Genomic DNA, 21574 nt, shown 5'->3' with positions numbered 1-21574 from the left:
TTTTTCATCTCAATAAAGATCGAAACCGGTTGGAAGCTCGGATGGCAATGCTGTAGAATGCATGTTCTAATGTTTTCCCCTCAGTTTCTTCTCAGTGACAGGGTGAGCCTGTTACTGGGGGGGGGGGGGGGGAACAATGCTGAGTTTTTTTTTTTTATCCTTTGGGCCACTCATTGTTGGGTGATCCGGGGGATCTCACGTGGGTAGTGGCCTTTCCCATTATGCATTGCATTATACACGCCTGAAAGGGGGGGGGGATGCTTTGCATTATGGGATACATCCCAAGGCAAGTGATATGAAGAGCTTCTATATACAAGTAGCTCAGACGTGTATATATATATATATATATATACAACGTATAATATACATATGAATACACATTTGAGCATTATTATTAAGATAAAATCCTTTTCCTCAGAGCTGGATGAGTAATCCAAATTTGGATCTTTTCCCTTTTTCAGCCAAATTGCATAAAATATGCTAATCTAAGTTAAATAATTAAAAATAAGTAACAAAATATTGCTAACATAAATAAGTAATAAGTAACAAAATGACATTGCCAAGGACAAACGGGAAGCTCTGCCTCTGGAAACCAAAACAGTTTTATTTGATACTAATTATACCACAATTCATCTAACAAGGCGACGATAGTATGACACCGGGAAATGAAAATCATCACACTTAAAGGCAAAGAGGGCTTCTTTGATGCATTTTTGTAGAAATGAGCAACAAACATGTTCAAAAACTGTGGGAAAGCTAAACTATGTTTATGAAGATAATGTGCTGTACCAAGTGTTTGTTTGTTTTAAAATCAAGGCAGCGACAATGTTAATAATGAACAATCTGAATTCATATCGGCAGTGCAAGACTGGCTGGGAAATAAAACACAGATTAATTCCTAAAACGTCGAAGGATAAATCGAGTTAAATCCATTTGGTCTAAGGTTGGTTTGCCTCTTTTGCAAAATGAGATTTGAAATTGCTTGAAAAGCCTTTGTAAAGTTTCCTGCAGAATGGTGGCGTTGCGCCACAGATTTCTTAGTCTGCAAAGAAATTTGGGCCCCAAAACTGTTCGATTTATATCATGCAACATTCCTTTGGGAGTCTCGTTGGATTACTCGATGAGCCTATTTTCATGATGAGTGTCAATCAAATGCTCGAGTATTCGTTATTTTCTCTCTGAAAACAAATCTTCAAATCTGGCATTTTCTGCGGCAGTTTTTTCCATAAAAGTGAAGTAAAATTCGATAAGCAAAAAGTACAACACCCAATATTACTTCTCAGTATTCCATTTGCACACCTGGTGGCAAAGGTTTGTATTAATTGCTGTATTGTCATCAGAAGGTGTTTTTTTTTATTATTATTTTTGACTTCTTATATCTAAGGGATGCGGAACCCTGCTATACACTGCTTGAAAAGAAGTTAACGAACACCCTAGTGTGAGAAACAAACAGCCATGGTGGCCACCTTGATAAGATGTAGGACTTCCTTTCGTGCGATAACTGCAGCAATCCTACGAGGCATACTTTTCACAAGCGCACGATAGCGATCAATGGAATTTTTGGACCATTCTTCCTGTAGGCATTTAATGAGGTCCTCAACTGTTGTGGGGCACACGTTCCTTGACCGCACCCGTCGCTCCAAGTCATCACACAAATGTTCAATAGGGTTGAGATTATGGCTCCGTGGAGGCCGGTCAAATGTGATGACGTTCGTGTCCTTATGACATGGTACATTGTCTTGCTGAAAGAGACAATGGTCAGTTTCGTAGAAACGCCACAAAGTACGAAGCATTGCATTGTACAAAATGTTCCGATACCTCTAGGAGTTCAATGCTCGTGGCACCACAAACAGAGGTTAGAGGCCAAACCAGGAAAAACAGGACCATACCATCACACTGCCACCTCCGAATTTCATAGTTGAGGTTATGCACTCTGGTAAGAGACCTTCACCGGGCATTCGCAACTCCCACACTCGTCCATCTGCTCGGTAGAGGGTGTAGCGTAATTTGTCGTTCCACAACACAGTTTTCCATGCTTCCAAGTTCCATTGTACATGCTCTTTGCACCATTGAAGAAGATGCTGCATGTTGGTTTGGGTAATGTGAGGCCTGCATATTGCAGTCCTACCACAGAAACCCATGCTGTGAATCTCAGTTCTGAATGTTTTTGTTCAGATTCGTGTTCCAGTCGATATCCAGAATTCTGTAATGTGTCGGCCGATGAATGCCGGTCTTTACATATTATCCTTCGTAGTACCCTACGATCACGTTCGGTGATCGTGATGGGTAGTTCACTGTGGGTAGCAATTGCAGTTGAAACACACCCTGCGCTTCCATCTCAGAATGGTATCACTGATTGTTGACCTGGGATGGCCCAATTTGTTAACAATTTAGGGAACAAATAGGCCTGCAACATGGCATCCCATCACAACCCCTCTTTCAAACTCAGTTCTCTTCTCGCACCCATTTCACCAGGACTCGGTTGCACTGACTTGGGAGCATCATATTCTTCCAATTTATATCTGCTACAAACACGTGACTCGTTACATGGCACGAATGCACTTTACCCATGGGGTGTCCACTGACTTCTTTCCAAGCAGTGTATTTCCACTCCGATTCTCGTCCGTCTGAGAAGGCTGAGTCCTCTAATTAGGGATTTTAGGTGATTAATGAAGCCTGCTTGCCACTCTTCTGCTCCCGTCTTGAGCAGCGAAAAAACCCAAGTTTTCTGGAATAAAAAATCTCCTATCCTCATATGAGACCAGCTAATTCACCTTTAATTGAAAAGCCCTGTTAAAGGTTCTTCTTGTCAAAGACGGAATTCGAACTAAGGTCTTTCTAACCAAAGGATTCTATCAAAACTAAGCTCTGGAAGCTCTGCTATATATTTATAGCAGGTTAATTCGGTGTTCCCTGAAAAAAACGCCTAATAAAGTTTATATCATTACACAAAAAGAATTCGAATTTCAGTCTCTTGTCTAGGAAAACGATGCATGACGTCATAATTGCGATCTGTCCAGCCACAGACGTCTCTGTAGCTGAACAGACTGAAATTATGACGTACGAGTCATATGTTGGTTTACAAATTCAATGTGTACTGTCTAATGGTGTAATAACCTGGGCTTTATACTCGTTAGTGAGCATGCTTCTATATAAAAATTAACATCAATTTAAAAAAATAAACAACTCATTCTGACCAAATTAAGAACGCTAATCCTGAACCAATTGCTAAATCACATTACTATTTTTCTATGCAGTCAAGTAAATACGGAGCAGCTAAATAGGTTTTAAAACAAAAAAAAAGTAACTGGGGTTGGCAAGAGTCCTTCCTCTTAGTTTTTGTACTGTTCCACTGGCAGTTACACAACAGAATTTGCCACTGGCACGCAATTTAACATGGTAATGAGACTAAATACATACATAAAAAAAATTATGTCGTAATCATGATTTTTTTTTTCTATTCAGTGTTGCTGATATTCAACAAAAAGAAAAAAAAAGCTTAAGGTTTATAGGATGGGGGGGGGGGGGAAAGTTAATGCGGGAACTTTCCGATATATTTATATAGATGAGTAGGAAGGAAAGATTTCATTTTCTAAGCTCTCTCTCTCTCTAAGAATGGAATGAGAGGAAACAATCTTGGGAGCTTCTTTATCTTTTTAGCAGACAGACAGACACAAAGTTTAAATTAAAACGTACGCTGAAGTCTGTTGGGAAGATAATAAGATCAGTCCCTGGATACTTCCCTTGTTTGCTGTCTGTGTGTGTGTGCGCACACTACCATGTTACTCGCATCCAATCTCGTTCCATGACAATGCAGTAATTCTAGCAGTTGTACATCCCTTTGCGGATGTGTGTTGAGAATGATCCGCGAAGTAAACAGTCTTAATTGAGACAGCAGGACTCCTTCCCCCCTCGGTGGTGGTAAACACCGTCCATTCGAAGACTGAAACAATTAAGCACTTCGGTAGATTTAGTAAAATAAATTTGGCGTACTCCAAACTTGTGGATGAGGTGTTGAGGGTATTTCCCAACCACTTAGTGACCTATCAAAGCAGGTAGCCATGCATGTACTGTTTGCTCTATTGGACACACACACACACAGCACCCATCACACATGTAGAACCCAGTTCAACAACCGTACTCACGAAAAATTGGCACAGAATAAGAAAGTTTTAGTTCATTGGAAAAAAAAAAAAAAAAGGAGGACGATGAACGTAAATTTGTAATAGAGAGAAAAATATCTTTCTAGAAGGTACACATTCACTATTTGTCACGAAAGAGCAAAATAATAATATACTAAGAAATAACATTATTGGTGTGAGCCTAAATCGACAAATTATGTCTTTACGATCACCAATTAAAATATTATAACGCGGATTTATTAAATAACCAACTGAAACTTCATTAACATATTATTATATTTCAAATCAAATAAAATAAAATGGTTTATCGGCATATTCTGAGGTAAAATCTAGAAATATGAGAGATGTAGACAGATTTCTAAATGATTGAATGGCATATTTTAGTTTAAATAAGCTGTATATTAATTTTTTTTTTAAATTTTAGTTGGAGCGGAATTTAAAATCAAAATATATCTATGTACCATCTATGGGAAATGTATCTATGTGAAAAACTGATTATTCACATGCATTTCTAAAATTTTATAAACATAGCTATCTAAGTGATTAGTTGCATATCTAATTGTTGGCTTAGTGAGCCAAGGAAATAAGCCTTCAACTAACCAGCTATAAATTTGAATCACACTGTGCCTGAATGTTTGCGAACGTCTTTAAAGAAGATGAATTTAACCGTCCCAAGTGTATGTGTGTGTTTGTGTGTTGGGACGGGGGGGGGAGTGAATCGGGGAAGGATCATAACCCTTCTGAGGCAGAGTACTAATAAGGAGTGTTTGGTCTCCAGATCTCCTGGATTATCTGACTCCCTTATCCCATCGGGACAACTACTCGGTACTAATGTGCTATAGGTTTACAACTTTTTGAAGTTGGGATTGTCATAAAAATAACGTTAATTGTTATTTAAATTTAATGCATCTGTATTTCCCATTTCTTCCAGCATGTAATGAGTGGTTTTCAGAGTTACATCTGACATCGTGGAGATACCCCAAAATGTCTTCTCTCCAAAGCTACAAAATGGTTATTCGGCTGCTACTGGCGAAACATGATGGTAACACTTTAGGAGGTGTCCACACCAATAAGCTTATTGCCAGTATGTTCCGGTTGTGTGTTTAGTATAGTAGCAATATTATGTGTGGGAGATGGGTTACTACCGTGACCACGATTGCAGAAGAGTGAAGTACAGATCTTCATGTATAGCTTCATGTATATATAATCTATTATATATTTCATTTTCTTCCCCATATCCCATAAAGAAACAATGAACGCCAAAAACACTTCAAAAAAATCTCAAACCTTCCTCAAATACTGTTCCAATCTCTATTAATGATATCCATTTCATTAAAGTGGTAGATGATCATTATCTGATATGAGATTAGCGTCCTGCTTACTGAAAGTCTAATTTGAAAATGGCTTGAAAAAGTTCCATGGTGGATTCTGGAGAAGCGATTCCGGATTATCTAACTCTTAGCCCACCCATGATACTGAGTAGATAAGTTTATAGTGTTTGGACAGTCCGCGCGGTTAGTCTAGTGGCTACGCGTTTCGAAACCATATACCTGGGGAAGTAGTGTCCTAGGTTCGATTCCCGTCGACAATCTTCCTCAGCCATAGCCAAGTTAGCCGGTCTTGGAAATGGAGAACAGGATTTTTTCCCCCATTTTATCTAGGGTTTGTCATCTCGCAAGCAGGCAAACCGGTCCCGCGAACACACAAGTTGCAATCATAGAATATAGTACTTATATCCCTCATTAGGAGGGCTCAACTAGTCCTAAGGGAGGCAGCCGAGGAACGGGGGGAACCCCACATGAATAAAATAAAATAAGTGTTTGGACTTCACACACACACACAAAAAAAAAATCTATTCTGCAAAATCACACTTATCTTAACTAACGCTGATATTCCAACTATCCTTATTTCACTTTTACTGAATATGTAGTAGTCGACTTTTTTCTGTCTCAAAAAGTGCCATTTGTACATCATTCTGACATCCTACTTAAAATCGCTTCTTTTCTGATTCTGCGCGATTCATTTATCTCTCCGGATACCACCAGTCATCGTGAACTTCGACTTCTTTTCTTTAAATGTGAAGTTGCTCCATTCCAGACTTCCTAATAAAGACGATCTTCCCCCGAGATTTTAACGTTCCCAATTCGAATGGGCTTTCCTTTCCCAACTGCACTGATCCAATACTGATGTCGAGCTATTTGTCATCTCCAATGATATTACAAATTGTTTACATGACTACCATATAATCCCAAATACTCTCCGAGTATTCTTGATGTCATCCTTGCCAGTGATCCTTTAGAAGTATACAGTTGATGTTGTTTATCCACATGCAGGTTCAGATCGAAAGTTGATTTCTTCTCCTACAAGCGATTTTTGAGCAGTCACTTTCATTCACTTGTTTGGCATTTATAAGAAAGCCAAATAGGATGATCTTCTTGACATCCGTGACTTCTCAATTTCTTGGTTGGATTATTGTTTTCAGTCTCCTGATTTAAACATTTACACCCAATTCATCGCTGAAATTGGTATCGAAGCATTCATTTCCATTCCGTTTTAAATGCTCATTCTTTATCTTAGACATGATTCTTCTAGAATTCTGCCAATGCGATTCAAGAGAAGAATCAAACACATCTTAACTCTTTCCTTAAAATCATTTTTCTTTTCTGCTTATACTGTACCTTGAAATTATTGTAGAAAAATTATCAACATATCCAAAGCTAATTCTGAAATAACCAAAAGCTGACACTTGAATCTTTCTTGGCATAAACATATTACAAATATCATCTTCTTAACGACCAAGAAGTTGACTCAAGACGTTACTTGAACACGAACAATTCCGAACTTTACAGAAATCACAAATCCATCCAACTATTCAATGCAGTCCCCTCTTAAAGCTCGTTAGAAATACAAAATAAAGCAATTAATTTGATTAATGACCTATCGTTCCGCTCTTTCATACAGACGTTCAATTTCTACTGACACCATTGTCTTCAATTTTTTTTCATAGTTACTCGTCAATCAGATCTGGTATTAATAATTACTTCGCTCTTTGCTAAATCTGTTAAAAAAATGCGTGCAGCAGCTAATAAAACTGCAAAATCAAATGGCAGATCAAATTCAGATGGGATACATCTTCTCGTGTGTGGAATTACGATAATAATAAAATATTTTCCCATAAAGTTCAGTCTCGATTTAAACATGAGTCCGCTACTAACGTAGATTATTCAACAAAAAGTGTCCTTTTTTGTTGAATAATTTTTTTTCTAATAAATTAGAAAAAAAGAGAAACCTTTTTTTCTAATAAATTTCATACGTTAACACTATGCTAGCATAAGGTCTGTGACGCCTATGTGGCTCGAAAAGACATCATTACAATCCCAAACGTATGTAATAATAAAGGGAAAAAAAAAAGGGAAAAAAAATGATGTTTACGAAGTGACGCATCCGTAGCTATTAACTCTCTGACGTCCTAATAGAGTTCAGTTAGTGGGTAAATTTTCGATTAGTCATCGGTGAATGAGGGCTATTAATACTCGTATGAAATGTTCGATATGATACTTAGTTATTCACAAGATACGCTCATGATTTCAAGGACTTACAGTCAGGTTAGTTTACAAGTTACTTTTCCCAGAGGTTTATTTCATTCGTTATACGGAAGGACTAATATACAAAATCAATGACAGTGTTTAACGTCAGAGAATTATAAGCGTTAGAAGCGGGTGAATGTTAGTAGATCGACACTGAAGTAGAAGACACTGAAGCAGTTTTGGTAGACACCCGCACAGTTTTCATGAACTGTGCGGGAAGAAAACCGTTGAAGAGCAATCTCGAACAATCTTCAAATATATATATATATATATATATATATATATATACAGGGTGTTCGGGATAAATTTGACAGTTTCGTAAGGAAAAAGAAAATCTTTGTATCTATTAAATTTAATGAATTGACAAAAAAACATTACAGGCAGAGTTAATTACAATACTATCAACAAGATTTACTCAAAATAACCACCATTAGCATCGATCACAGCTTCAATTCTGCTTCGGAACCTCGAACAAGCTGATGCTACAGTCTCCCTGGGAAGGGCCGCAAAAACTGTTTTAATTTTATCCATTAACTGGGCTTTTGTATTACTGGAAGTGCGATTGGTGTCTTTTTCAACTGCGCCCCATACAAAATAATCCATGGGGTTAAGGTCTGGGGAGTTTGGAGGCCAAACATTTGGACTGGTGAAGTCGTAGAAATTTTCAGACAACCATTTTTGACTTTTCCCAGAGGTGTGGCAAGGGGCCGAATCCTGCTGCCATACATACGGCCTACCATTGGCTACCCTTGTTATCCAGGACTTGACTACAGTTAGCAACTCCACGAACAAAGCCCGAATTCCAATGCCAGGGTTCTTCAACACCTGTTCCTGCAGATTTGCGAGGAATTCTGCTGTACGAACGCAATCAGATCGTCTGCTAGGGATCTTTCTTCTTGCTACATCCTTGTAGTCACCATTGCAAGTCTCTAGTTCATGCCTGATTGTTTTTACTGTATTCAGGGAGCATTGGGCAGCAGTCGTAATATCCTTATTTTGATGGCGGGCACGAATCATCATGATACAAGTTATTCTCTTCCATGATTCAGGTGGGTTCCAGCTATCCATCCTTTCTGACATCTTGTATATGAATGAAGAAGGGTCCAAACTTTTAAATGAAGAGAAGTGTGTGTTAATACATGTAACTTACGGAAAAATATAATTAATTATAAATATGTCAAATTTATCCCGAACACCCTGTATATATACATACATATATATATATACATACATATATATATATATACATACATATATATATACATACATATATATATACATACATATATATATATATATACACACACACATATATTTAAAAATATATCTGAATTTTTAAAACGAAACTGTTTTATTTTTTTTTTTTTATTTCCCAGAAGTAGAAGGAGCTTTTTTTGCCTAACTTTTTGGAAATGGGGGGGGGGGAAACCGGTCTCCATCCTTAGTCATTAACGATAGTTGAATTCCTGATTACCGATGAACGGGGGGGGGTACAGCAGACAACTACCGCCATCTTGTGATCCTAAACTATAACACCGTATTGCTGTCTGAAATAGTTCTACGGTTGATTTTTCTTAGTTGTATGCGTTAAAAAAACTTTACTTGATTGTACCTAAGACCGCCTAACTTGAGAACCGATTGAAAAAAAGATCAAGGAAAGTTCTAGTCAGCAACCAGATCGAACCTATAACAGTCTTTCTTCTGGCATTATACTGTGAGAAATGTTTACTCGGACACCTCCAGAATACAATATTCGTTTATAATGCATTATATACTAAAGAAATATTATAGCTTATTTATACGTCCGTATGCTTCTAAATAGTCATCCAAAAATACTAAAAGTATGAACTCCATCAGATACTCGTAATTCAAAGCTATAAATTCCTCCAAATGATAAAGATGGGAGAATGGCATTTTACTCGTGAGCAATAAATTGCCATCATTGTATGCAGACTTATTTTCCTGGACTGATTTCTAGAAATAAATGCATGTCGTCTTTGTACCCGATGTGAAATCTATCCTACATATTTCAGTGTTTGTTAATTTCAACGAGCGTCAATTAGAGGCCCGTGTTTATTTATTTTTATTTATTTTAAATAAATACGCTTTGTATGAGTCTCTCGTACAAAGCGTATTTATTATTTTGGGACATCCGGAAAGTAAGTTCCGTTTTTAAATATTTTCATTGCAGCGCTGCGATCGTAATGGTGTGCGTGCGTGCTGATTTTGTGGATTCCTTAGCAAGGCGTTGGTGTCATTTACAGACATTCTCGCAGTGCGTACGCTTCTTCGTGTGTGTTTATAATGTTTAAGAAAATCGAATCGCCCGCCACATGTAAAATTAGGTTAGTTATCCGTTTCTTGAATGCGAGAACGTTCAAGCAGCTGAAATTCGTTGGCAAATTATTGAGGGTTATGGAGAACACACAGTGAGTGATTCAATGGTACGAAGATGGGTAAGACTTTTTAATGAATGAAGGACAGGTGTGCACGATGATGAACGGAGCGCGCGACCATCTTTAGTGACTGACGATTTGGTAAGTTCAATTGAAGAGAAAATTAGAGAGAAAAGGGGATTCACTATGACGTCATTCTCGCTGCAATTTCCAGAAGTTTCGACTTCTGGAAATTCAACAACCCATCGGAACTTACTTTCTGGACGTCCCTCGTATATTTCTAATTTACAGCTTAATCCAGGGTTTCCCAAACTGTGTTCCGCGGAAGGTGAATTAAGTGTTCCGCGAGGAGTTATCCTGGAATTTGTCATTTTAGTTAGTTTCCTAAGCATTTTTCATAAATAAATATTTTATAGTGGAAATATTCTGAGGAGAATAATATTCGTGAATATGTCGAAAAGCTCAGACCCAGAACGCCTAATAACATCTGTGTAGCAATGTTAGTGACCAAGCCTTGTATTTTTAAACGTGGAAATATTCATGAATTATCGTTAATTTTCACACATCGAAACCGTTCAACAATCGGGAAAGAGAACAGGGGCGAATGCTGGTCTAGAAATTCACGCTTGCTCTTGTTATCATTCAGGGAGTGAGAGGTGTGATTGAAGTCTGATTAGCGGAATAATAATGAATTACTGGCCATTTAAAACTATACATTTAGAAATTTATGTACATTTAATCACACAAATACAACATTTATTTTACAAATGATATTCTATCTTTTTCAGTTTAGCTACTTCAATACAAATTCTACCCTACGGTTCTTCTTTATGAACTGGTCAATAACATCGTCATAAAAAGTTGGTTGTAACTTAATTTTCCCAAGCAACACGCACACTAGTAAAAGCTGGCTAAAGCTCACTGGCTAGAGCTACTTTGACTGCGTATGGCCTGTGTTTAAGACGACGTGAAGGGAGCGGAAATGGCTATGCGCGCGCATGAAATCACAGCGCTGCAGCGAGGACCTGGACGCTCCCACAACCGAGCAAGCCAAGGTAGCTTTGACTAGACGAGCAAGCATCGGCCTTCGATACGCAACGCAAAGCTCAATTATTGCTGCGCAAGCCTAAGACGTCTTCTGTCTACAAAAATAAAAGCCTAAATGGAATGCTTATAAATGCATGCATTTATTAACAAATAAATATTACTTCTTTCTCAATTAATGAGCTTGTACAGCAAGCATAGCAAGCATGGAGAATTCACCCCTGAAAGAGAATACCGCTGCTTATGACCGTTCATAAAAATTGCCTGCAAGCCGATTATAACAATAGGCGGCGTATCCTCTGTTCTCAAAACTGAAAGATATAACATCTGTGTTGCAAATGTTAGTGACCAATCAGCAAGGAAGCATAAAGAAAATTTTTCCACTAAGATTGAAGATCAAGGTAGTCTGCATTCGGTTCTCAAATCTAGTAATACTGAATACTTTCTTCGCAATTTCTTACTGTAGGGTGAAAGTTTCGAAACCGTAGTGCTGTGATTTTTTAAAAGTAATAGGCCTGCAGATTTAAATTTTAATATGAATAAGAGACAACGGACTTTGTTTATTTTGGGTGTTAAGAAATCTCTTATTGAAGGTGTTTGTGACGCAACAGATAGTGAATCATCCACCACCAGCCCATAAAGCGATCTCCAGGATGTACAAAAGGAGGGGGGAAAACTACCAGCACACAGGAGAAAAGCCTGCATTCAGTCGTAAGTATTTATAATAATATTATAAATTTTTGGTGATCAGAATGGGATATGTCAATGAAAATCAGCACAAATTAATTTAATGATGTTTGCTTAATTAATTAATGATCAATTATTAATTAATAAAAATAATCTAAATTAACAATTGATTATTAATTGATACATTACAAAATAACCAAGGTGTTCCGTAAAAATTTCAGGATTTGTGAAGTAATCCGTCGTAGGAAAAGTTTGGGAAACGCGGGCTTAATCAATGCAGAATAAAGCAATGTTCATGTAATACTCAGCATTATTGACCACCACTAGCTATTCGTTCTATGCAGATGAGTTCAATGTATTGGCAAAAAACAAATGAACTATTTTGGGGGAGGAAAAAAAAAAAGAGATAACCTTTTCTCCATTATATAACATATTTACCCTCCCTTATTATCACATAATGCTACAACTCTTTTCCTCTGCTAAGAGCGTCACGTGATTTATGGACGATTGTGACTACGTTAATATTGTGAATTCCAATTTTCGGGCTATTTGCCCAGGGAATACGTGGGAGCGACCAAAGAACGGAACATGCTCGGAAATCGGCAATATGTCCTTGTCAGTGCTGATACAATCTTTAAAAAAAAAAAGTTAGCAACATCTTGCAGATAACGCTCGTCGGCCAGTGTTTCTGGCAAGCATTATTTTTTTTTTTTTCAAGTTTCCTATGTCCTGGGGGGTAGATATAAATCCCTTAGGGAGGCGAAGTTAAAAACTATTTTCACTTACATTACCTGCATCATCGTGACGTATAAACATTATCTTATATAATAGACTGGGTTACCTACTAGGTAATGGCTACAAAGGCAGTCAGTAATGACACACCTTTGAGAATAATCTCGAACTTAGCAGGCGCAGTGAGTTCCGTGAGACAGACATGATGCTTGCTGGAATACACTGAAAGCCGGTTTGGGTATCTGGAATTATTATGAAAAAAAAAAAAAAAGAAGAATCGGATACAAGGGAAAAGAAAAGTGTTAGTTTAAATTTTGTACTTTCGATGAGATATCTTTCCCGCCCTCTAACCTCTGTGCTGTGATTGGTGCTCTATTCGGCTAATCTTCAGTTCATATTTCTCTGTGTCGCCGCTTGTGTTCCATGGCGCCACTTGTATATGATACATAGATCTACGTTATGATATAGAGAAATATCATTATATATAATGATATATATGGGGTATCATCCAAATCATATTATACACTCTGTAAAATGATGACATTACTTGGAGGAAAAAGAAATCATTCATTTCTTTAATTCATTCATTCATTTCAAATAACAGATTAGTATCAATAAAAATTGCTACTATTATTAGGGATAGAAATACGCGTATGTTAGCAAACTACTGGTATCGTTCTTAATTTTTTTTTTAATATTTTAAATTAAATAAGTATAAACTATAATGAGCTAAGATATTTCTCCCTTTGTCAAAGAAATATCTCATTAAGGAATGGATTTATTCGAAAGACAAAACGCTAATCTTAAAATCTAGCATAGCGTGGCGAAACGTGTCAAGTGACAAACTATCTTACGTATCACGGCCTATATTCGCGACACGTGATCAGTGTTACTACTGTAAACTCGTTGTAATGCGCTATGTTGACAAGAGTTGATGCAAATTATTTACAACAAATTTGAAGGCAGACACGTGATCCAGTTAATGTAGATTTCGGAATTTGTTTGGCTCTCCTTATAAGGAATATGAGTTTAGATTATAAAAGGTATAGTAAGTGTAGAAGTAAACCGCATAAGAAATTGCATTTTATTTATCGTTAGCTAAAAATAGCTTAGCAAAAATCGAAATTTAGCTACTACACAGACAAATACGTCAAATTAAAATATTAGTGGAAAGATCCGAAATGCAAAACTAACTACACATTTGTTTTTATGAATTACCAAAAGACTGGACATTTACAAAACATCGAAAAGTTAATATTTTCAAAGAAATAGCTTTTTGATTTCTGCGTTAAAAAGAACGTTGCTGGATGAAAGAATGAAACTGCAGAAGGATTCTGACAGCGATGTGTTTATCATCCAAGCTATTTACTATGCACAGTTAATTAAGGATACAGAAAACAATACGAAAAGATAAAGACTTCTTAATATATCGACAAACAATAGCACTGGGTTTGGTTCTGATCCTAGATCAAACAGCGCACTGAATGACGAAGAATTTTTGGCTGTCTCCTTCTCTATGGTTTAAGATTCTTTTAATTCTTAAACTTTGTTCAAATCAAATGCAATAAGTTCTTTTAGCATTTCATTATTACCAAAACTAAAAGACAAAAATATTGATCAATAAATCAAGTAATATTTAAACAGTGACGCCTTTCAAGGTACTGTGAGATTGCAACAGATGTTCTCAATAATGGAAAGACAACTGAACCTTACACACTAAACTCCTAAAGTAAAGATACCTTTTACAGGATATCTGCTTAGAGTTCCTAGCAGAGTTATGTTTTCTAAAACTTCCAGAAGAAAAATCCTAAAAAAGACAGAAACAGTTCCATTTCTATGGAAAGTAGCATTACTTGACAAATTCACCGGTTAAACAGATTTTTATTTATTTTTATTGTAAATGTAATCTTACTTTTCAACATAATCCTTGGCTATAGCATTTCGAAATGCTTTTTTAAGTCCAGGTTATGATACTGGACTCAGTATATTATACTGACTTCTACTGGACCAAGGAATACAAACCACTCTTCCAACATGCAGTTCCATAATGGCACGTGATATGACTGACGCAAACATGTCAATCCTGAGATATCCAAGCCAGACATGCGATCTTTAGCTTGTGACATTGATGACAGCTGATTTGTTTTGGTTAGCCGAAAATTTTGCATCCTGTTCCACATTGTTAGATAAGCCTGTCAATCAAACGTTATGAATATCTATGGTAGCTGAAAGACTGATTTACAGGAAGAAGGAGGATTATCTGTTCAGGCCGACAAGGCATAAATAGGTTCCTAATCGTAACCTTACTCACGAAGGTAGGAGAATAAAGTCTTTTCTTTCTTTTTTTTTGGAAAATGTTTGAAGCACTTTGACTTGAAGGATATTGAATTAGTTTGCCGAGGACTTTAAGCCATCAAAATTTTATCTTTGTTGGATAGTTAGTTCCTTCCTTGATTCTCAATTTCGTTTTGTCCGTCCGTACGTATATAATTATGCCCTAGCTGGACGGATTTTTAATGAAATTTAGTGTTTTTTTTTCTTGGTCTCTTAAAATTTGTCATTATTTCAGTCGTTTCAATCGAAGCAGCGGCAAACTAAGGCAAAACAAAATGTCTGTATAGTGAACACGACAAAAAAAAAAAAAAAAAAAAAAAAAAAAAAACGGCTCTATGATCAGTTGTTATGATATTATAACAGACGAATGAGATTATAACAAATGTATAAGTAAACACCTTAAAATGTAACAACAATGTCAGACTTACTGTTGAAATATATTTCAGAACGCATTTTAAAAATGTTTAGTGCATCTAGTCCTGAATAAAGTGATTATCGCAATTAAATATACGTTGGGACATCTACGCAGGTACAATCGCATTAGGTTCATTACTTTTCTGTAAACACTTCAAAATGAATTAACAAATAAGCTGCTAATGCCAGAAGAGACAAACAAGCATAGAAACGAAACGAGTACAAACTATCTTCTTTTAAGTATTTCCGCTGAAAAAGGAAAGGTGGGGGTGGAGGGGGCGAAAAAACTTGGATACAATCCAGGTACTTGAAATCAAGTAGCTGAGAAATAGTTGAAGAGATCACGCAGATCAAAGATCTAGGAGAAAACCATTGATAAAAGGGGAGAAGGGAAAAAAATCCGATTTTCTCAGTTCACCACAAATAACCTGATTTAACGTATCGTCAACGCTCTTCGATTATACTAAGTTAGAATTTAATAAGATGCTTAGGGCAGCTCAAAGACGATGTTAAACCCACACGTACTTGGCTATGTAATAAATACTGTATGATGTACTGATGGAGAGGGGGAGAGAAGGCAAACCAACTGGCAAAAAGGCTCAACTTTGATGTAATAAGCACGCACGAAGCAAATAAAATATGTATAAGATTCTTCCATTTAAACTCGGAGTATACATTATCCGTAGAAAGAATGTCTCGTTTGGTTGGGGGTAGGGGAAGGGAAAATAAAAAAATAGAAAAGGAAAAAAGTCGTGACTTTTTTACAATACGATGAAATATCTGAGATTACTGCAAGATGGCGAGTCATGCATAAATCTCGCTCAAAAATCATTCCTTTAATGAAATTACTAGAAATGATATTTTTTGATTGATGAAAAAACTTAAGACTTTATTTTTTCATAGCTGAAAAAAAAATTAATTAAAAATACTTCACGTATAATTATTAAGCTCCTCAATTTGGGGGAACTTATGTAACTATACGTAAAGTTAATTTGTTTTTTGTCACTTCATTAATTACAGAAAACGTCTCCCCTTCATAATTATATTTTTGAAATTAGTAATTGAACTCTACTTATTCAGGAATTTTTCATCATCATCATCATCAGGCGTATCAAGGATTTAGGCTAGTATGGCCTGTTCTGGCCTTAGAAGTCATCGTTGAATCGTTTAAGAGCACGTCCTGGTTTTCTTTTTCCTAATGGGTTTTACTTTAAGGCTTGTTTTGGTAATCTTTCTGTTTTCATTTTTGAACGTGTTCCATCCATTTATGTTTATATTTTTTAATTGTTTCTATTACTGGTTCTTGGTTTAATTCTTTCATAATATCTTCGTTTCTTTTGTGATCAAATAGGGTATACTTTGCAGTTTTTCTCATAAACTTCATTTCTGCTGTTGTTAATCTTTGTTTGTCTTTTTGTTTTTTTTGTCCAGATTTCGCTTCCATACATTAAGACTGGTAGGGCTAATGTATTGTATACTTTTAGTCTGGTTTGTTTTTGAACTAGGTTCAAAAAAATTCAATAAAAGGAAAAAACTGAAGAGATGATGCAATCAAAGAAATAATCAAAAAGAAAAAAGAAGCCTATCACAAATGGTTAAGCAGTAAAAGATTAGAAGATGAAATAGAATATAAAAGAAAATAAGAGTCATAGCTAAAAGAGAAGTCAGAAAAAGACAGAGATTCATGGAATAAATTTGTTTCTAATTTAGAACACGATTTATATAAAATAAGACCCAATGTATATAAGATTTTGAAACACTTAAATGCAGATACCAAAGAAAACATAAAATTAAACACTGAATTGAAATTAGAAGAATTTCTAAATTACTACACAGAAATGTGGACAGACAAATATTTTAAAAAAGACAATTGGCAAACAATTAACGAAAATGAAATAACTAAAGAAGAATTAGAAATCAGCCTGAAAGAAAAAAGAAACGGAAAATCACCTGGAGAAGATAAGTTAGGTCCAGAACTATATAAATACGCAGGAACAAGATTCAAAGGAAGACTCTTATTATTTTTAAATAAAATTTATTCAACTGGCATCCCCCAAATAGAATGGAAAAAAGCAATTGTGATTGCTATCTTTAAAAAAGGTAATAGAGATGACCCTAAAAACTATAGAGGTATCAGTATACTAAATTCCTGTTACAAAATATATAGCAGAATCTTAAATGGCAAACTAATGAAATATTCCGAAAACTTTATTTTAGAAGTACAGAATGGATTTAGAAAAGGACGATCATGTATAGACCTGACCTTTTGCCTAAAATTAATAACAGAGAAAAGAAGAGAATACAATTTAGAAACACATATTGCATTTATTGACTTTGAAAAAAGCATTTGACAAAGTTAAAAGAAACATATTAGAAGAAAGACAAATACCAAATAATATCCTAAAAGCTATCACAAGTATATATGAAAATAATCAAATACAAATAAGATTAAATCACGAGCTATCATATACGAGAGAGATAAACCAAGGGGTCTGAGAGGGATGTCCCCTCTCAGCAACTCTTTTTAATATCTACTTAAATGAAATAATAATAAAATGGAATAAAAATTTACATCAAGGAATTCAACTTTCTCCTACAGTAAACTTAAACACTCTCCTCTTTGCCGACGACCAAATAATAATTACAACTTCTGAAGATAACTTACAGAAAACTATTTTAGATCTAAATGAGATATCCAAAGATTATGGTATGATAATATCAACAGAAAAATAAAAAACGATGGCCTTTAAAGGACAAGATCCAGCAAGAACTAAAATAGTAATAGATAATCTTAGAACAGGTGAATTCATTTAACTACCTAGGATGTATGATCACATATGAAAATGAAAAAGATATAAACGTAAAAATTGCAAAATATTTAAAAATAACAGGAATTTTTAAATTATTTAAAACTTACTTTAAAAATGGTGAATTTGCGTTTGTAATATTAAAAAATAATAGAAATAAAGAAAATGCATTTATTTAGAAAAACATTCCAAGTCATTTAAAGGTCGCCCTTATGTTATTTGGTAAGCATCATTACGGAAAAAAAATCTCTCGCAATCTATGAGGAACCAAGTGTAAAATTTAATTTAAAAATACATCATTTAGCCCGTATTTTTCAAACCACAAAAACTTACATACAAAAAACTGATGAAAACCATGGTTGGCAAAATAGTAACGAATATGGAAGACGCTCTAAGACTGCAATTAAAAAAGTGACAAAAAAAAAGTACATGCGCAATTTACAATGCTAACTCGTCCAGCCATCTATCGTCATCATTATGCTACGCAAGCGATGACGTAATAACCAAGAGCCAACATGCGCTACAACTCGGGAGAGCTAAGCTAATTTTAAACAATAAACCTCTGATTCACTACAATATCAAGGACGCTGTTTGGTAATGGTGTTTGAAAAACAAGGCGAAGCTTGTAGCGTTTTTAATGATGGGCGGTCTAGAGGTGACATCCTTGTAAAAGTGAAGCAACAATTGTACATGTTGCGAGAAATTACCTGTTAGAAGTTAAATTATTTAATAACCTAAAACAATTATCTAAAAATTCTTTATACATTTTACATAAAATACTTATATTTAAATGAAATGCAAGCCTGCGCTAACTAGAATAATGTGTATATCTACGATTTTTCAGTCTCCAATTTTACGTTGGCCAAAAAAAGGTACTGAAACTTTGCAGTCACTATCTCCACTTTGATTTTCCCTTCATAATAATTTGGCTGTGCTCAGAAAAACCTAATTTTTCTGAGCGCAGCCAAAAAATAAAAGAAGGGAGGAATATTATTTATCCGTTTTATTACTTTTTTTTTTTGACACATACAAATTCTAATAATGAGAAAAATAATATACTGAACCCTAGCAGAAGATTAATGGCAGTTAAATCAGTTGACAGATGAGACGAATTTTGTTTATCGTCTGCAAATTAAGAAGTTGGCAGACGTCAGTTTCTGCGAATTAGTTCAGCGATCAAAGTGGAATAATAATAATTATTATTATAAAGTGATCAATATATCGCAATCTTCGGAAGATTTAATTATTAAGTGGTGCAGAGTACCACAGAAGTATACATACAACTCCTTAACAATAAAATAGTCGCTTTTTTTACTTTAGTTGTATGGAGTACAATATACGTCACTGTTTAGTATATATATATTTTCATATTTTGTTAATATCGTATTAAGAAAAATACATTTAAAAATGACAAACCATCAATATTTATCATGCAACGACACACTGATCTATTAAGGGTTTCTCGAATAAATATAATAAATATTTTAAACTGCAACTGAAGCTAATATTAAAAAATAATAATAATAGTTTACAAATTTAAAATTGTGCGAAATAAAATCCGATAATTATTTTAAAAAAACTTCACTGACATCAATATTAAGAATATTTACAGAACCTATTCATTTTTTTTTTTTTTTACATTCTTCAAAAACTAACTGAGGATTGACCAAATAATGAGTTGTGACAAACGCTGTGGGTACGTTAACCCTAACAAGGCTTAAGAGGGCATATAACAACGTGGTGTTCATTCTCTCCGGTAATCGATAGATTGTTTACAATGTCTTTTGCTTTACGGGATCTAGTGTTAAACATACAATCGGAAGGAAAACATCTTAATTTGATCAACGATCATAAATAAAATCTTAAAAATACTAAAGGCTTAAAAAAAATAAACAAGATTCAACAGCTGTACTTACCCCATGACGGCTGTGAATGCCACTTCTCTCCAGCAAACGCTTGTAGTGAGCACACTCAGCTTGCCACCCCTTCGAGGGAACCGAGGGGTGAACGAGACAGGGAGAGTCGACTCGGATCAATAGCAGACAGTCGCTGGATAGGCGTTTCCTCCTATAGATGGAGAAAGAGCCATGTGCGTTAGTGTTTCGACCAAGTAAGTACGCGCTAGTCAAGCAACCCAGGCGTCAGTAGCCGGGCGCCGGTAAAACCGGGGACTTACTTTTCCCTCAGTTTCAACAGTGTCCGGGAAACAGGTAAAGAAAATGTATGGCGCCTGATTTTGAATGGCTACTGACACCAGGTGGATAACAGACTTTGTTGCGCCAACATTAAAAATAAAATAAAACAAAAATAGAACACAAGAGGTCAAAAAATCCTGTGAAAAAAAAAAAAATTTTTTTTTTCTTTGAATTATTTACGAACGCATCGGTATGACTTTTGACTGTCCTACAATGTTTCCATCTCACTTATGCTGGTACCCGGAGAGATTTGACATCGAGGAAGGGAGGAGGTTATGACTGGTAGCGGTGCTGAAAGGAAGGTAGCTGTGTGTGTGTATGTACAGATAGTAGGAACAGTCTTACTGCGATAACACGCTTGGATGAATGCCAGTTTGCAGTGGACAGACGCACGTGTTTATTTGAGACAAAAATGACGCATTACAGTAGGGAATATAGGGAGGTTATGATCCGCTGAAAGGAACCAATACAAACACACGTGGTTAACATGCACAGAGTAATGAATCTCCGAAATATACGAGGAATTTTGGACAACGCGTGTATATATTAATTTTCTGAAACGATATTATTATGATTCACATGTCAGTATATATTCCTAATATTTTTAACGAAGTATACCAAAATATATAATTTAATTAAAAGAAGAAATATATTTTTAAAAAAATTCGTATTTTTTCACCATTTGCGTCAAATGTCAATCCTTCATTCTTAAACTCAAGCTTCGGGAACTCATCATTGCAATCAATTGTCAATAGACCGAAGGGAAAATAGCTGAATACGAATTGGGGCGTGCCATTACAGAGAAATCAATATGCTTGTTAGTACCGGGGGTGGTCTACAAGAGTAATAGACAGGTGTGAAAGTTATTCCGATTGCCTCTTCATGTAGGGATTTAGTCCCGCACTTCAAGGTTTGTTAGGCCTTTATGGATTCATTTGTCAGGAACTCGTCGGCGTGGTACATACGTATCCATTGCCAAGCAATTCTAATATAAGCGAACAATGGAAATATTTATCTGTTGTATTGAGGCTGTGAAATAGCTTATATCGTTTGGATATTTATTTAAATTAGGTCTAAACTTTTTTAACGTTTAAATCAAAACAATATATATTTCATTTCATAATTTAATTTAAATATTTTAACTATATCATGCTTTTATATATAAATTATCGAAAATTTAAAGATGTTTAGTCATGAATAAAAGTATAAATCTTAGAAATACTTAACACACAGCAG

The 21574-nt window shown here is 35.4% G+C and overlaps 1 protein-coding gene across 2 annotated transcripts in view; it reads right to left on the bottom strand.

Moving 5' to 3' along the window:
• The window catches only part of LOC150101904 (FYVE, RhoGEF and PH domain-containing protein 2-like), a 310945-nt gene that overhangs the window by 241435 nt on the left and 47936 nt on the right, over positions 1 to 21574 (bottom strand). The window contains exon 2 of one of the 2 annotated variants that reach the window (XM_090400010.1): positions 20060 to 20210. The gene's annotated coding sequence lies outside the window, so the exon portion shown is untranslated. Of the gene's footprint in view, positions 1 to 20059; positions 20620 to 21574 lie in introns of those variants that run through there. The other variant, XM_090400009.1, reaches the window with a different exon arrangement.

The sequence above is a fragment of the Typopeltis vanoorti genome, chromosome 11, assembly GCF_054136105.1.
Source record: "Typopeltis vanoorti isolate ZY-2024b chromosome 11, IOZ_Tvanoo_1.0, whole genome shotgun sequence".
NCBI classification, from domain to species: Eukaryota; Metazoa; Arthropoda; class Arachnida; order Uropygi; family Thelyphonidae; genus Typopeltis; species Typopeltis vanoorti.
Note: the sequence above shows the minus strand (reverse complement) of the source record. Positions and strands in the feature narration are given on the sequence as shown.